General features: G+C 53.0%; 1 protein-coding gene across 3 annotated transcripts in view; it reads left to right on the top strand.

Moving 5' to 3' along the window:
* The first annotated feature begins 2,465 nt into the window (after positions 1 to 2,465).
* NEK6 (NIMA related kinase 6) overlaps positions 2,466 to 12,289 on the top strand; it is an 86,137-nt gene continuing 76,313 nt past the window's right edge. Inside the window, exon 1 of one of the 3 annotated variants that reach the window (XM_059073151.2) lies at positions 2,466 to 2,627. The gene's annotated coding sequence lies outside the window, so the exon portion shown is untranslated. The remainder of the gene's footprint in view (positions 2,628 to 12,289) is intronic. The other 2 variants (XM_067040752.1, XM_067040753.1) reach the window with 2 other exon arrangements.

The raw sequence follows: 12,289 nt of genomic DNA, 5'->3' as shown, positions 1-12,289 counted from the left end.
GTTAAAAACAAAAGTTGAGTGGGGCTCAGGTTGCATTGTACCTTTTCTCTCTACCTACCACTGCCGTGGCCGGGGTAGTGAGGGGCATTTGGAGGGTTTCTGGGCAGAGTTTAACCTGATTTTTCCCCCAGCATGTCACCAGGGGCTGGGCCCAGGCCAGAGGGAAGTAAGTAGGAGGTGAGGAAGAGGAAGGCCAGGAAAACAGGGTGGGGATGACTCCCCCCACCCAACCCCTCAAGTCCTGCTGCTGCACCCTCCTGTCTCTAGAAGCCTATAGCAGATGCCCTAGGCCCTCCTGTTACTGAACTATAGTCCCAGAGGGAGGGAAGGGGGCGGCCAGGACTTCTTCGGTCCTCTAACACTCAGCAGCAGCCAACAGCTGGCCTGCAGCCAGACCCATCTCTGCTGATGGTGGTTGGCGGTGTGACCTGTGGCACACTTCTTGACCTCTCTGATCCTCAGTTGCCTAAATGGCAAAGGAGGACACTGGGAGTACCTGTTACGGGGGCTCTGTGAGGCTGCGAACAGGCTTTACAAATGGTAGATTCTTATACAGACATGCGTGGGGGTCCCAGTGCTTCTTTTCCTCAGCGGTCTGGTGCTGCTCCCAAAGTTTCCTTCAAAGAGGAATTTCAGGTTCTTGCTCTGTAGCATACTAGGATGGTTCTTGGAGCATGAACCTGTCCTATACACAGAGGACCTCTCCCCTCACTCCCTCAGACGGCCCTCTGTTCAAAGTCACCTCATCAGAGAGGCCTTCTCCCAGTGCTCTCTAAGAAAAAGCACCCCTGGGGGGCTTTCCTCCCCCCTCCTTGCTTTATTTTCTCCACCAGACCTATTTTTCTTGCCACGCCAGATACTTTTCTTTTCCCCCACCTCCCACCCCCAGATTGAAGCCCCAAGAGAGTCTGGGCTGTATTTTGTTCATGACTGCAACCCAGTGCCTAGAATAGCATCTGACCCATAGAAGGTGCTCTATGTGTCGAGTGAATGAATGAATGAATGAATGAATGAATGAAGTTTCCTGCACGAATATAGCCATCACCCACCTACTAGTAAGACTGCCACACAATCTCAGAACTTCTATTACTTTCTCTTGTTTTATGCAATGTTTATTTTTTATATTTAACTGTTCAATCTATCTGGCATTTATTGTGAAGTATACCATTCAATCTATCTGGCATTTATTGTGAAGTATACCATGTGAGGTGAGACTGTAATCAGATCCCCAACTAACGGCTAACCAATCTGCAAAGTGATCCATTTCATCCCTGTCGCTATGTAGAAGGGCTGGCTCCTCTGGATGCGCTGCTGCCCCGGCTGCCCCTTCTTGTATCAGCAGCACAGAACCATGCTGTTCACATCCTAGATTAAGCATACAGGCACAGGAATTAGATCAGCTGCAGTCCCGTTTCTAGCTCAACCACTTACCAGCTGGGTGACTTTGGGCAAGAGAATTTGTTTCTCTAAGCTTCAGTTCTAGGCCTCATTTACCCCATCTGTAAAATGGGCACGAAAGCAGCATAAAGTCTCCTTCAAATAATGGCTGTGGGACTGAACAGCACCAGGCAGGCAGAGTGTGCAGCCGTGAGCCTGGCACACAGTGGGTGTTCAGTTGGTGTCATCATTGTCAGAGATCTGAGCCAGCTGAAACAGGTCCATGCACTGGGCAAACAGGCCCAGTGGGTATCGCCCTGTGCCCAGCACGGTGACCAAGCTGGACAGCTGGCAGGCAGCCAGCGTCAGTCCCTGGTTCCTGCCCTCCTGCGGGACACAGCACAGTTTTGCATGTGGAGGAAAAGCAGCGAGTGTGGAAACAGGAACTGTTTGGGCCAGGAGCGTCCCCTTTTGGGGGGTTGTGTCCCCTTAGGAAGTTAAGCAGGGAACTGAGCTGCTGCCTTTGGGTCCCCATACAGACTCTGTCTCCTTCGAGGGGGTGTTAAGCATTCATTAGCAGAGTCTTACTTCTTCCAGAAACCTCTGCACATTGATTCTTACTGGTCTTGGGGTGTACAGGAAGTGGGGAGCTCCAGATGAGGAGACATTGGCCTTCTGAGGGCAGAGAGCAGTGCCTTCACCACAGCGAGATACCCTTGGAGCCTACTTCAGTGCCCGCATTCAGCAGGCGCAAAATAAGCGCTTGTTGATTAACCGATTTCAGTATCTCCAGGGCTGTGAAGGAGCAAAGTTAGGTGATGGGTATCCAAAGATGCGTGGGAGGGGGTCCACGGGGTTGACTGATTGCAGACCCTAAGTGTCTAGAGCCCGAGAAGAAGGGGAGATGCTGGACCTGACTCGCTGTATGATCTGGGCCTCAGTTTCCCCAGCTTTGAAATGGGGAGGGGGTCCTCGGCTAAGTGGGCTTGGGAGAGTGAGGGGATCCGGCCTCGGTGAGGGCGCCGCCCGGGCGCCCCCCAAGCCTGCGTGGCGGCAGCGCGCACGAGCGCAGGGGGCGGCGCGGCCCCGCGGCGGGGAGGGGCGGGAGCGCGCGCGCGGGCCCGCGCAGGCGGCGGCGGAACCCAGCGGACGAGCGTGCAGCTGCGGCGCCGCCAACTCGTGTGGGACCCACCGCTCCCGCCGACCGTGCGCCGGTCCTCCCTACGGCAGCCGAGCCCGCCCGCGAGCCGGTGAGTGGCCTGGGGCCGGGGCCCGACCGGATCGGGCCGGCGCGGGCCGGGGAAGGGGCGGAGGCCGGGCCACGGGGCAGTCACCGACTCTCGGGCCGAGCGGGGCGCGCGTACCCGCGCACGCGCCCGAGGCTCCGCGGGGGACAGCGGGCGGGTGTGCACGCGGGAGGTCGAGACGCGCGTGAGCGTGCGAGTCTGAGTGTGTCCCCGGCCGTGCGTCCGAGCGTGCGTGGGCGGCGTGTCCATCTGTCCCTCCTGGTGTGTTCGCAGGAGTGTGCGCGTGCCTGTGGCCGAGTTGGTGCGTGTGCACCTCGGAGCGTCGGGGCTGTGGGGTGGTGGAGTTGGGTGCGAGTGAGTGCGGGGCAAGCGGGCATGGCTCCCACTTAGCCATTTATTGAGTGTTTACTATGTGCCAGGCGCTTCATGTGGGATCTCATTTTTGTGACCGAGAATGTGTGGATTCTGGGTGTATGTGTGCGCACGCACACGTGGGAGTGTTCACAAGTGATTTTTGTGTGTATTTATGAGCCCTTGAGGGCACAAGTGTACATATGTGGATGTGAGTGTGTAATTTGTGTACAGGAGCATGCGAGTATGTTTGCTATGGAGGCTGAGGGCCCCTCTTTGCTCCCACCAGGCCTACTGTGTGATGTGCCCGCCGCTGGCCCGGATGTCAGGGGAACCCGTGGAGAGAAGCAGGCCTGGTGTGGGCACCCCGTGGGTGCTGGGTTTTCTTTGGTGAATGAGAGGCCAGAGGTCAGATTGCAGAGCCCAGCCGGGCCTGGGCAGGACCCTCCATGGGGCTCCAGACTGGGCTGGGGCTGCGCTGGGCCTGGTGGAGCCTCTTGGCCTGGCACTGGAGGACCTGTATTCGGTTTTCCCAAAAACTCTTCTGTGTCCCCTGGCTTTGTTCTTGCCCCTCTCTGGCCCTGGTGAATTTTAACCCTTCCCCAGGCCCAGGGTGGGGCTGACCCTGGGGAGACCGGGGGCCCAGAGACACTTGTCTGTGTATCTGGGGGTGTCTCTCTGCCTGCCTTACTAAGTAGATAGATATTCATCTGATTTATTTGTATCGAGCCTGGGCTCCAGGTGTGAGCCCCCAAGACAGTAACAAATTGATCACAGCAGGCTTGGGACACTGTCTTCCGAGGTCTGTCCTTGAAGTTTTAACTGACAGTTTTTGGTGTGCTTTATAAATGTTGAAAATCTCTGCAGTTGAAAGTCTTAATTGCTTTAAGGCAAACTTTAGAATCTCTGGAGCTCCCTAGTTCCTCTGGATTGTCAAAATTTGGCTTGCCTTTCTGAGGGGAACGTGTCGTCTTAGGAGCTCAGTGTGTGTGCAGGCGAACCTTGGAGGGACATTTTAAAAACCGTGGCGTTAATGGAAGAAGAATTTCATTGAAAGGGATGCAGAGCCGGCTGAAAGCGCCTGTTCCCCACGCAGCAGCTTACTGAGTGAACTTTGGACGTCTTCTTTTAGCAAACAAAACCTGGAAGGAAACAAAAAAGACCCACATTCTTTTTCTTTTTTGTCCTAAAAAATGGAAAAAAAAAAAACCAAACCCACCTCTGGGTGTGCTGGAAATGCTGCCTCCCCTCCCCCAGCAAGGCCAGGCCCTCCCTCAATCCCCCACCCCCAAATAAAATATGCCTGTGGGGAGCTGTGGATGAGTCACTCCCTGGCAGAGAGCCCCACGGGCAAACATTTGGGAAGGTTCTTGCCTAACTTCCCAGAAGAAAGGCCCAGGATTTAAAATGGTCCCTGCGGTTTGTCAGCCTCTGCCGTCCCGTCTGCTTCGGAAATGACTAAAAAGTAGTTTCTACCTCCGCAAAATAAAGTCTCAGACTTAAGCAGCAGCCCAGGTTGGTCTGGGTAGAGGGCCGTTCAGGGTTCAAGAAACGGAGCTCCTGGCTTTGCCAGATGGCACTTTTGGAGGCTTCAAGCAAGGAAGGAGCAGGGGAAGGGAATTCACATTTATGGAGCACCCACTGTGTGCTGGGCACTGTTCTGGGCGCCACAATCCTCCCAAAAGTCGGGCTGTGGAGCGTGGCTTCTGGTTTTGTACGCACAAGGAAATGAAAGCTCAGAGAGTCCGAGCCGTGTCCTGGGACCACGGAGAGGAGGTGGCAGCAGAATCCTGTCACCTGCCTGACTTCAAGCCCATCCTCTTTCCATTGCACCAGGATTTGCCTTCTGAAGGTGCACAGACTGGGTGCTGAGTGCTTTAAACGTACATACACTTAGTTAATTTTCACTGTGAGGTAGGGGTTATTATCTCCATTTTACAGATGAGAAAACTGAGGCTCAGCGATGAAATGTGCACAATTTTATGCAAGTTATGCACCATGGCTAATGGCCACCATTTATGGAGGGTATTCCATGTGCCGGGCACGGTACTGAAAGCTTTCATTGCCTTATTTCACTCAATCCACTCACCAACATCATGAGATGGGAACGATCATGATGCCCGTTTTACAGGTGAGGGCACTAGGGCACAGAGAGATTAAATCATGTGCTGAAGATCACATGATAATAGACGGTTGATCTTGGATTTGAACCCAGGCTTGACTGAGCAGAGCCCATAGTCTCCCCACCGAACCTGGAAGGTCACAGTGGCTGTGGTGTGCCGTGGGTCTGGCGCAGTGCGAGTGTTTGGGGCTGTTACCCTGATCTTACAGAGAGGAAGGTGAAGTTAAGTAACTTGGGCAGGGTCATAAACTGGCAAATGGCAAAGTCAGGATCCAAACCCACATCTCTGATTCCAGAGTTGAAGTTCTTAACTTTAAACCAGGTCTGTCTGCCTTTGTCCTGTCTGCTGTCCTGCTTAAGGCATGCTGGGTTCTTTGCTGGGCTCCAGACTTCTGGGAGAGGTCTTCCTGAAGGCACTGCCATCCTTCCTCGTGCACACTGGCCCCTCTGGTGCAGAGGAGCCAGAGCTGTCAGATAGAAAGGGCCACAGTTCACATTTTTCCTTTCCTCTCAAAGTGCCAAAAATTGGTTTCAGAAGGGAAGTGTCAAAGAGAAGAATATTCCCTTCCCCTTCTTGGGTCAGACCATGCCAGGGAGCTAGAGGGTGGAGAGTGGAGGGCCCTGGTGAGTCATCCGAGATTGAATACGGGTTGGCACCTCCAGGCTTGTGTGGGGTGGAAGCAACCTAGGACACTGCCCTCAGGAAGAGCCTGGCGTCCTGACCCCGGATAATGGCGAGTTACCTCCACAGGGCCTGACTCTCAATTCTGAATATCTGACAACAGCATCATTTCTGCGTAGGATTCTTGTCACTTACTTACCATTTCACTCCCGTGCCTGTCTCTCTTCCCCGTTCATTTCCATTTACATCACGGTTTATACTACACTGTTCTGGAAAGGAATGTTGTGTGCGAAGACCTGTGTGGTTTTGGGTGTGGGGTGCTCCTGCGGGTCCTTTGGTGTTGAAAAGAAAAGGTATTTCTCTCCCTTCCAAGTATGTTCTGCAAATTGATGAACATTTGCAAATTGCTTTGAGATGCTTAATTTAAGGTGTGAAATAATAGATCTTGTGCAAAGGCCCAGCCGCATTTCTGGCGTTGATGGATTTCTCTCCCGTCTGGCCGGTGATTTGGGGAGGTAAAAATAGTCCTTGTTTCTACATTTTTATCTCTCTCTCTCTCTCTCTCTCTCTTTTTTTTTTTCTTTGCTGACATTCTTAGGAAACTTTTGCCCATGCCATGGGCCTTTCCTTGGCCATTGCCTCAGATTAGTGGTCAGAACTTGGAGCTCTGGGGAAAGGGTGCTCATGGAGTGAGGGGTTGTCTGAGCACCCCTGGGTGTCTGTGAATTTGCTTTGAAAGGTGAAGGATGGCCACACTTGGCCAAAGACCCCCGGTGGCTTTTGGTAGTTGCCTATTTTCTCACTTCTGATTCATGGGTAGTGACAAGATAGCCTTTTGGAAAAATGTTAACTTAAAGAGAAAAAAATCCGGCCAGTGGCTTCATCTATCCCTATCTGAGCTGGGTAGCATACACACAGCCCCTTCCTTTGGCCAAAACTGAAATAGACCAACGGCCTCCTCAGACAGGAGCTGACATTGGGGCAGATCAGTTGGTGGTGTAATTTCCTGTGACGTTTAATTCGGGAACTTGAACTTGGAGAGTGATCTAGCGTTTTGACATCTGTCCCTCTAACAAGACTTCCTTGTGTGGAAACAAACCCTCATACATAACCTCTGCCGTTGTCTCCAATTCTGAATTTTTCCACAGACAACTTCTCGGGTGGTCTGGTGGCAAAGGCTGGGTCTTCTAGCCAGACCTTCTTGGCATCTACCAGCAGGATCACTGCACCCCAAACCCGACTCAACACTGTAGCTGGCTCTGTTTTGGGGGGTGGGGGGGTACTGAATGAGGGGCCTACAGAATTGAAAGGTGGCCAGCTGGGATCTGAAATGCAGTCAGTTCCAACGGCCTTGATCCATCTGGAGCCAGTCTTTCTTTCTCTTAGACATCTGCATGATGGTGACCTCACAGAAAAGAAAAAGGGGCTTTATGTAAGAATTCCGTAGAGTGTGAAGGAATTCCGACAAGGGAAGGGGGAGGGAGGCCGCCACTGAGAGCCTGCAGGGCCTGAGTTTCCCGGAGTTGTTTAACCCTCACACTTCAAAATTAGGCTGGGGAAGGGGCAGTGCTTGATCCTAGTGAACAGAGAGCCGAGAGCTGTTTAAGGAGAATGTTCCGAGGTCCCTGAGTTGTAGTTGAGGCCACTGGGTTTAGTCCCTGAGACCCGTTCTCACAGCAAGTGGGCAGTAGAGGTGGAATTTGTACTCGACCCCTTTTCCCAAGGCCTGCCCTCTCTTGTTCCACATTGTCCCCAAATTCTTTAAAATTGGGGATTGTCGGGAAGAGACCTGCAAAGGGACAGAGTTACTATACAAACCACCCTCAGCTCTGATCGGTCCAAGCTGCAAATGAGGAATTCGGTAGGCTCACCATCCAGAGGAGAACTGCATGCCCATTTTACAAGACTGGAAACTGAGGCCCAGAGAGGGGAAGGCACTCACCCACAATCCAAATGAGTGAGGGGGGAGGAGGCCCAGACCTGCCACTTTTGAAAAAGTCGTTCACCTCTGGGAGCCTGTTTCCTCATCCAGAAAACAGGAACGGTATTATGTATGACCTCATAAAGTGTGGGGGAAGAACTAGATAAAATATTGCATACAAAATGCTCAGCACGTGGGTAACACCTCGTAAGTGCTGATGAGAGACTAGGAACTATTTAATTACCGAGGACCTGCCCAGGGTCACAGGGCTGGGAAGGTCATCTCTTTGTCAGGAGCATTTTCAGTGCCCCTGTATCTTGAGGCCCGAAACAAGGTTAAAAGGGGGGTGTCGGGGGCCCCTCCAGGTAGGTGCCACTGAAGTACTTTTCTATGACCATGACCCTCAAAATAGAGTCGAGGAGACAATGACAATTTGGAAAGAGGCAGGATTTTTTTTTAAAAATAAATTTATTTATTTATTTTTGGCTGCATTGGGTCTTCATTGCTGCTCGTGGGCATTCTCTAGCTGCAGCAAGCAGGAGCTACTCTTCGTTGCGGACCACGGGCTCTAGGCGCACGGGCTTCAGTAGTTGTGGCATGCAGGCTCAGTAGTTGTGGCTCGCGGGCTCTAGAGTGCAGTTTTAGTAGTCGCACGGGCTTAGTGGCTCCGCGGCATGTGAGATCTTTCCTTTTTTCTTTTTTTTTTTTTTTTTTTGCGGTACGCGGGCCTCTCACTGTTGTAGCCTCTCCCATTGCGGAGCACAGGCTCCGGACGCGCAGGCTCAGCGGCCATGGCTCACGGGCCCAGCCGCTCCGCGGCATGTGGGATCTTCCCGGGCCGGGGTACGAACCCGTGTCCCCTGCATCGGCAGGCGGACTCTCAACCACTGCGCCACCAGGGAAGCCTGGCAGGCGGATTCTTAACCACTGCGCCACCTGGGAAGTCCCAAGAGGCAAGATTTAAATGTCAGAGTGGCCCTGGGCATCTCAGGGAAATGTTTAGAAATCAGTACTTTGCTTTCCTGTCTACCCTGCCCCCCGCCAGCCCCACGGAGAGGAAAGTGAGCCTTATAGGTTTTTGGTGCGTCCTCTTGGAGTTGAAGGGTCTCGGGAGGCCCCGAGAGCTGTGTCAGCCACGGTATGTTATTAAGCAAAGCAGATGTTTTGTTAATTGTTTACACAGCACGGGCCCCATCAGAGGTCTGTGTTGACGGAGCGGCTGTCGCAGACCTGGGCCGGGGGGCAGGCAGTTCTTGGTTGGAAGTGAGCAGGTGGCCCTCTCCACCAACAGGGTCCTCACAGAGAGTCTGCACAGCGAGGGCTGACGGAGTCTGTGCGTGTTTGGAGGCGCCCCCTGAGCTACTGGGGCTCCCTCAGGCTGGCTTGTCTTCCCCGAGGGAGAGGAGTGATGTTTGTCCCCCGGGACTGGCTGCCCTCTTGAGGTAGCTTCTGTGGGCTTTTGGCCAGCCCTTCACAGATATCTCAGAGCCCGCCTTGGTGTGTGTGGTGAGGGGAGAGCATCAGCGGGCTCTGGAGATCTTTGAATCCAGCACCTCCCCAGCAGTCAGCTCAGGCTAGGGCTTCATGTAGGCCCAGCCTCTACTTCCTCATCTGGCAAGTGGGCCAGTAACGCCAGGCTCAAGGCCCTTGATTCTTGGGCACCATTTGGGGTGATTTGCCTTAGAAACCCAAGTTTAGGATTAGAACTCTGAAAAGAAAGCGTCTGGAATCAGAGCCTTCCCTGAAAGGCCACTAAGGATGGGGGATGTCAGCTCCCTGAAGGGGGAGGGGAAGACACAAACCTACCGTCTTCAGCCTCGGCCCTTCTCCTCTTTCCTGTTTTATGTAAGGAAGTTTTGCTCAGATGTCATTTTAAGAAAGGTTCTTATACGAAATGTTCAGAATCTATAAATCCTTAGAGACAGAAAGGAGATTGGTGGTTGTCAGGGGTGTGGGGCAGGGGAGAATGGGGAGAAACTGCTTAATTGGGTACAGGGTTTCCTTCTGGGATGATGAAAATGTTTTGGAACCAGGTAGAGGTTGTGGTTACACAACATTGGGAATGTACTAAATGCCCCTTAATTTTTACTTTAAAATGGTTAATTTTATTTGGAAATTTTTTTTTTTTTTTTTTTTTTTGCGGTACGCGGGCCTCTCACTGCTGTGGCCTCTCCCGTTGCGGAGCACAGGCTCCGGACGCGCAGGCCCAGCGGCCACGGCTCACGGGCCCAGCCGCTCCGCGGCATGTGGGATCTTCCCGGACCGGGGCATGAACCCCCGTCCCCTGCATCGGCAGGCGGATTCTCAACCACTGCGCCACCGGGGAAGCCCGGAAAAAAAATTTTTATAAGAAAAGTTTCTGGGCTTCCCCGGTGGCGCAGTGGTTAAGAACCCGCCTGCCAATGCAGCGGACACACGTTCGAGCCCCGGTCCGGGAAGATCCCACATGCCGCGGAGCAACTAAGCCCGTGCGTCACAACTACTGAGCCCACACTCTAGAGCCCACGAGCCACAACTACTGAAGCCCGCGCGCCTAGAGCCCGTGCTCCTCAACAAGAGAAGCCACCGCAATGAAAAGCCCATGCACCGCGACAAAGAGTAGCCCCCACTCACCGCAACGAGAGGAAGCCCGTGCACAGCAAGGAAGACCCAACACAGCCAAAAATAAAAAATAAATTTTAAAAAAAGGGAAAAGTTTCTGATGCTTAAAAATAAAAGCTTAAAAGCCTCCCATTTTACAGATAGGGAGAATGAGGCCCACAGAGAGACTAAGGTCTCCCACGCAGGCTGTGGCTGTTCTGTGGCTGAAATCAGATAGTTCTCCTAACTTTCAGGCCAAGGCTCGGGTTCGTGGCACCTGGGCCCAGAATGTGGGTGAACACTTCAGTGCGGAAACACAGACCATTCACTGTTGTTTGGGTTAAGTGGACTCCATTTTGTTAACCAGATACGCCCTTGCTGGCTGCTATGTGGTCATCTGTCCACTCATTCACTCAAGAAATACGGCCTGACATTCTAAGTCAGGCATTATGCTGGGAGCTGGCACAGAGACCCTCTAATGGTCCCACCCACCACCTGGTAGCTGCAGAAGTTGTGTCATGACCCTGTTGTAGGTGCTTGTGCACAGTTTGCAGCAGGTACCCTTTGGGACTCACTCTCTGGGGAAGTGGGAGGGCTTCCAGGAGGGGGGGACTCCCCAGCCTTGAGGGAGACATGAGGTTTGCCAGGCAAGGTGCTGGAGGCCTGGAGGCCTGAGAAGGCTGAGGTGAAGGGCAGGTAGCCACAGGGTCAGTGGGTAGGTGGGGCTGTGGGATGGGAAGCTGGGAGCCAGACTGCGGTCCTGTGCTGCAGGCAGACCCCAAGCAGTGTGAAGCCAGGAACTTCCTACCACTTTCTCAGCCTTTGGACCCTTCAATAGAGCCTTTGTACCAGGCACTCACCACATGTTACATTCTGTTCTAACCCTTTACATGGATTAACTCACTTCATCCTCCCGCAGTTCTGTGACACAGGTACCATTATGCCCATTTAATGGACAGAGAAACAGACATAAAGAATCCAGGCTATATGGTGCTAATTACCATAAGCCTTAGTGTTGTGAGAAACCTGTGTCCTGGGGTCTGGTCTGCAGGCTGCCCTCTGGAAGTGCCCGTTGTGTAGGCTGTGCGTTGGTGGCCAGGCCAGGCCCAGGGCCTGGGAGGGGCCTCCTAGGCAGCTAGAAGGAAAAGTGTGAACCAAGGGGACAAATAGTGGGAGAGGAGGCTGCCAAGGCCCACCAGGATCTGTGAGCTTTGGTCTTTATTTCAAGAGCAGTGGGGCCCCTGCTACTTCTGCAGCCTTACTTTTCAGCAGTCCCCCCCTCACTCACTCCGCCCCAGCCTCCTTACCTTTCCTCAAACGTGCCAAGCATACTCCCACCTCAGGGCCTTTGCACTTGCTGTCCTGGCTCCCTGAAATCCTTTTCCTCCTAATATTCCCATGACTTGCTCCTCGCCTTCATAGGGACACTGCAAAAGTCTTCTTTTGCAGAAGAAGAAGGTCTCTTCTTTTGCAGAAGGTCTCTTCTCCAAAGAGACCCCACCATCCCCACTCTGTCAAAATTAATCCCACGTCCTTCACTCCCCATTCCCTGGCCCAGCTTTATTTTTCTTCAGGGCCCTTATCCATCCCTGACATCGTGTGTTTGTTATCTGCCTCCCAGACTGGAATGTGAGCTCCATGAGGGTAAGAGTTGGTCTGTGGACCACAGCTGTACCTCAGTGTCCAGTACCGTGCCTGGCACGTAGGTGCTCAATTAATAGTTGTTGAATGAATGGAAAGTTTTAAGTGGGTAAGTGGCAGGATCCTTGAAGAATGTTTATATGGACTTACTGAAGCTGGTGGCAAACTTGACTGGCTGCAAGCACCCCCTCTTCATTCCTCCCAGTGGCCAGCAAAAGGCTGAGTTGTGCCCGACTGACCCTCCCCTGTGCAGAGAAGGTTTCTTAGAGAAAGACTTATCCTTGGATTATTCCAAGTAGGAGGAACCTAAACACGGAGGTTACCTCCCAGAGTTACAGGGGTCTCCCTCCTTTGCCCCTTTTCTGCAGAGGTGCCTCCTGAAGTCTGTAGAGGAGGGGCTTTGGGTACGATTTGGTGGGTGCCATGTC

Source organism: Kogia breviceps, chromosome 8 (assembly GCF_026419965.1).
Source record: "Kogia breviceps isolate mKogBre1 chromosome 8, mKogBre1 haplotype 1, whole genome shotgun sequence".
Classification (NCBI taxonomy): Eukaryota; Metazoa; Chordata; class Mammalia; order Artiodactyla; family Physeteridae; genus Kogia; species Kogia breviceps.
This window is presented reverse-complemented; position numbering and strand designations above follow the sequence as displayed.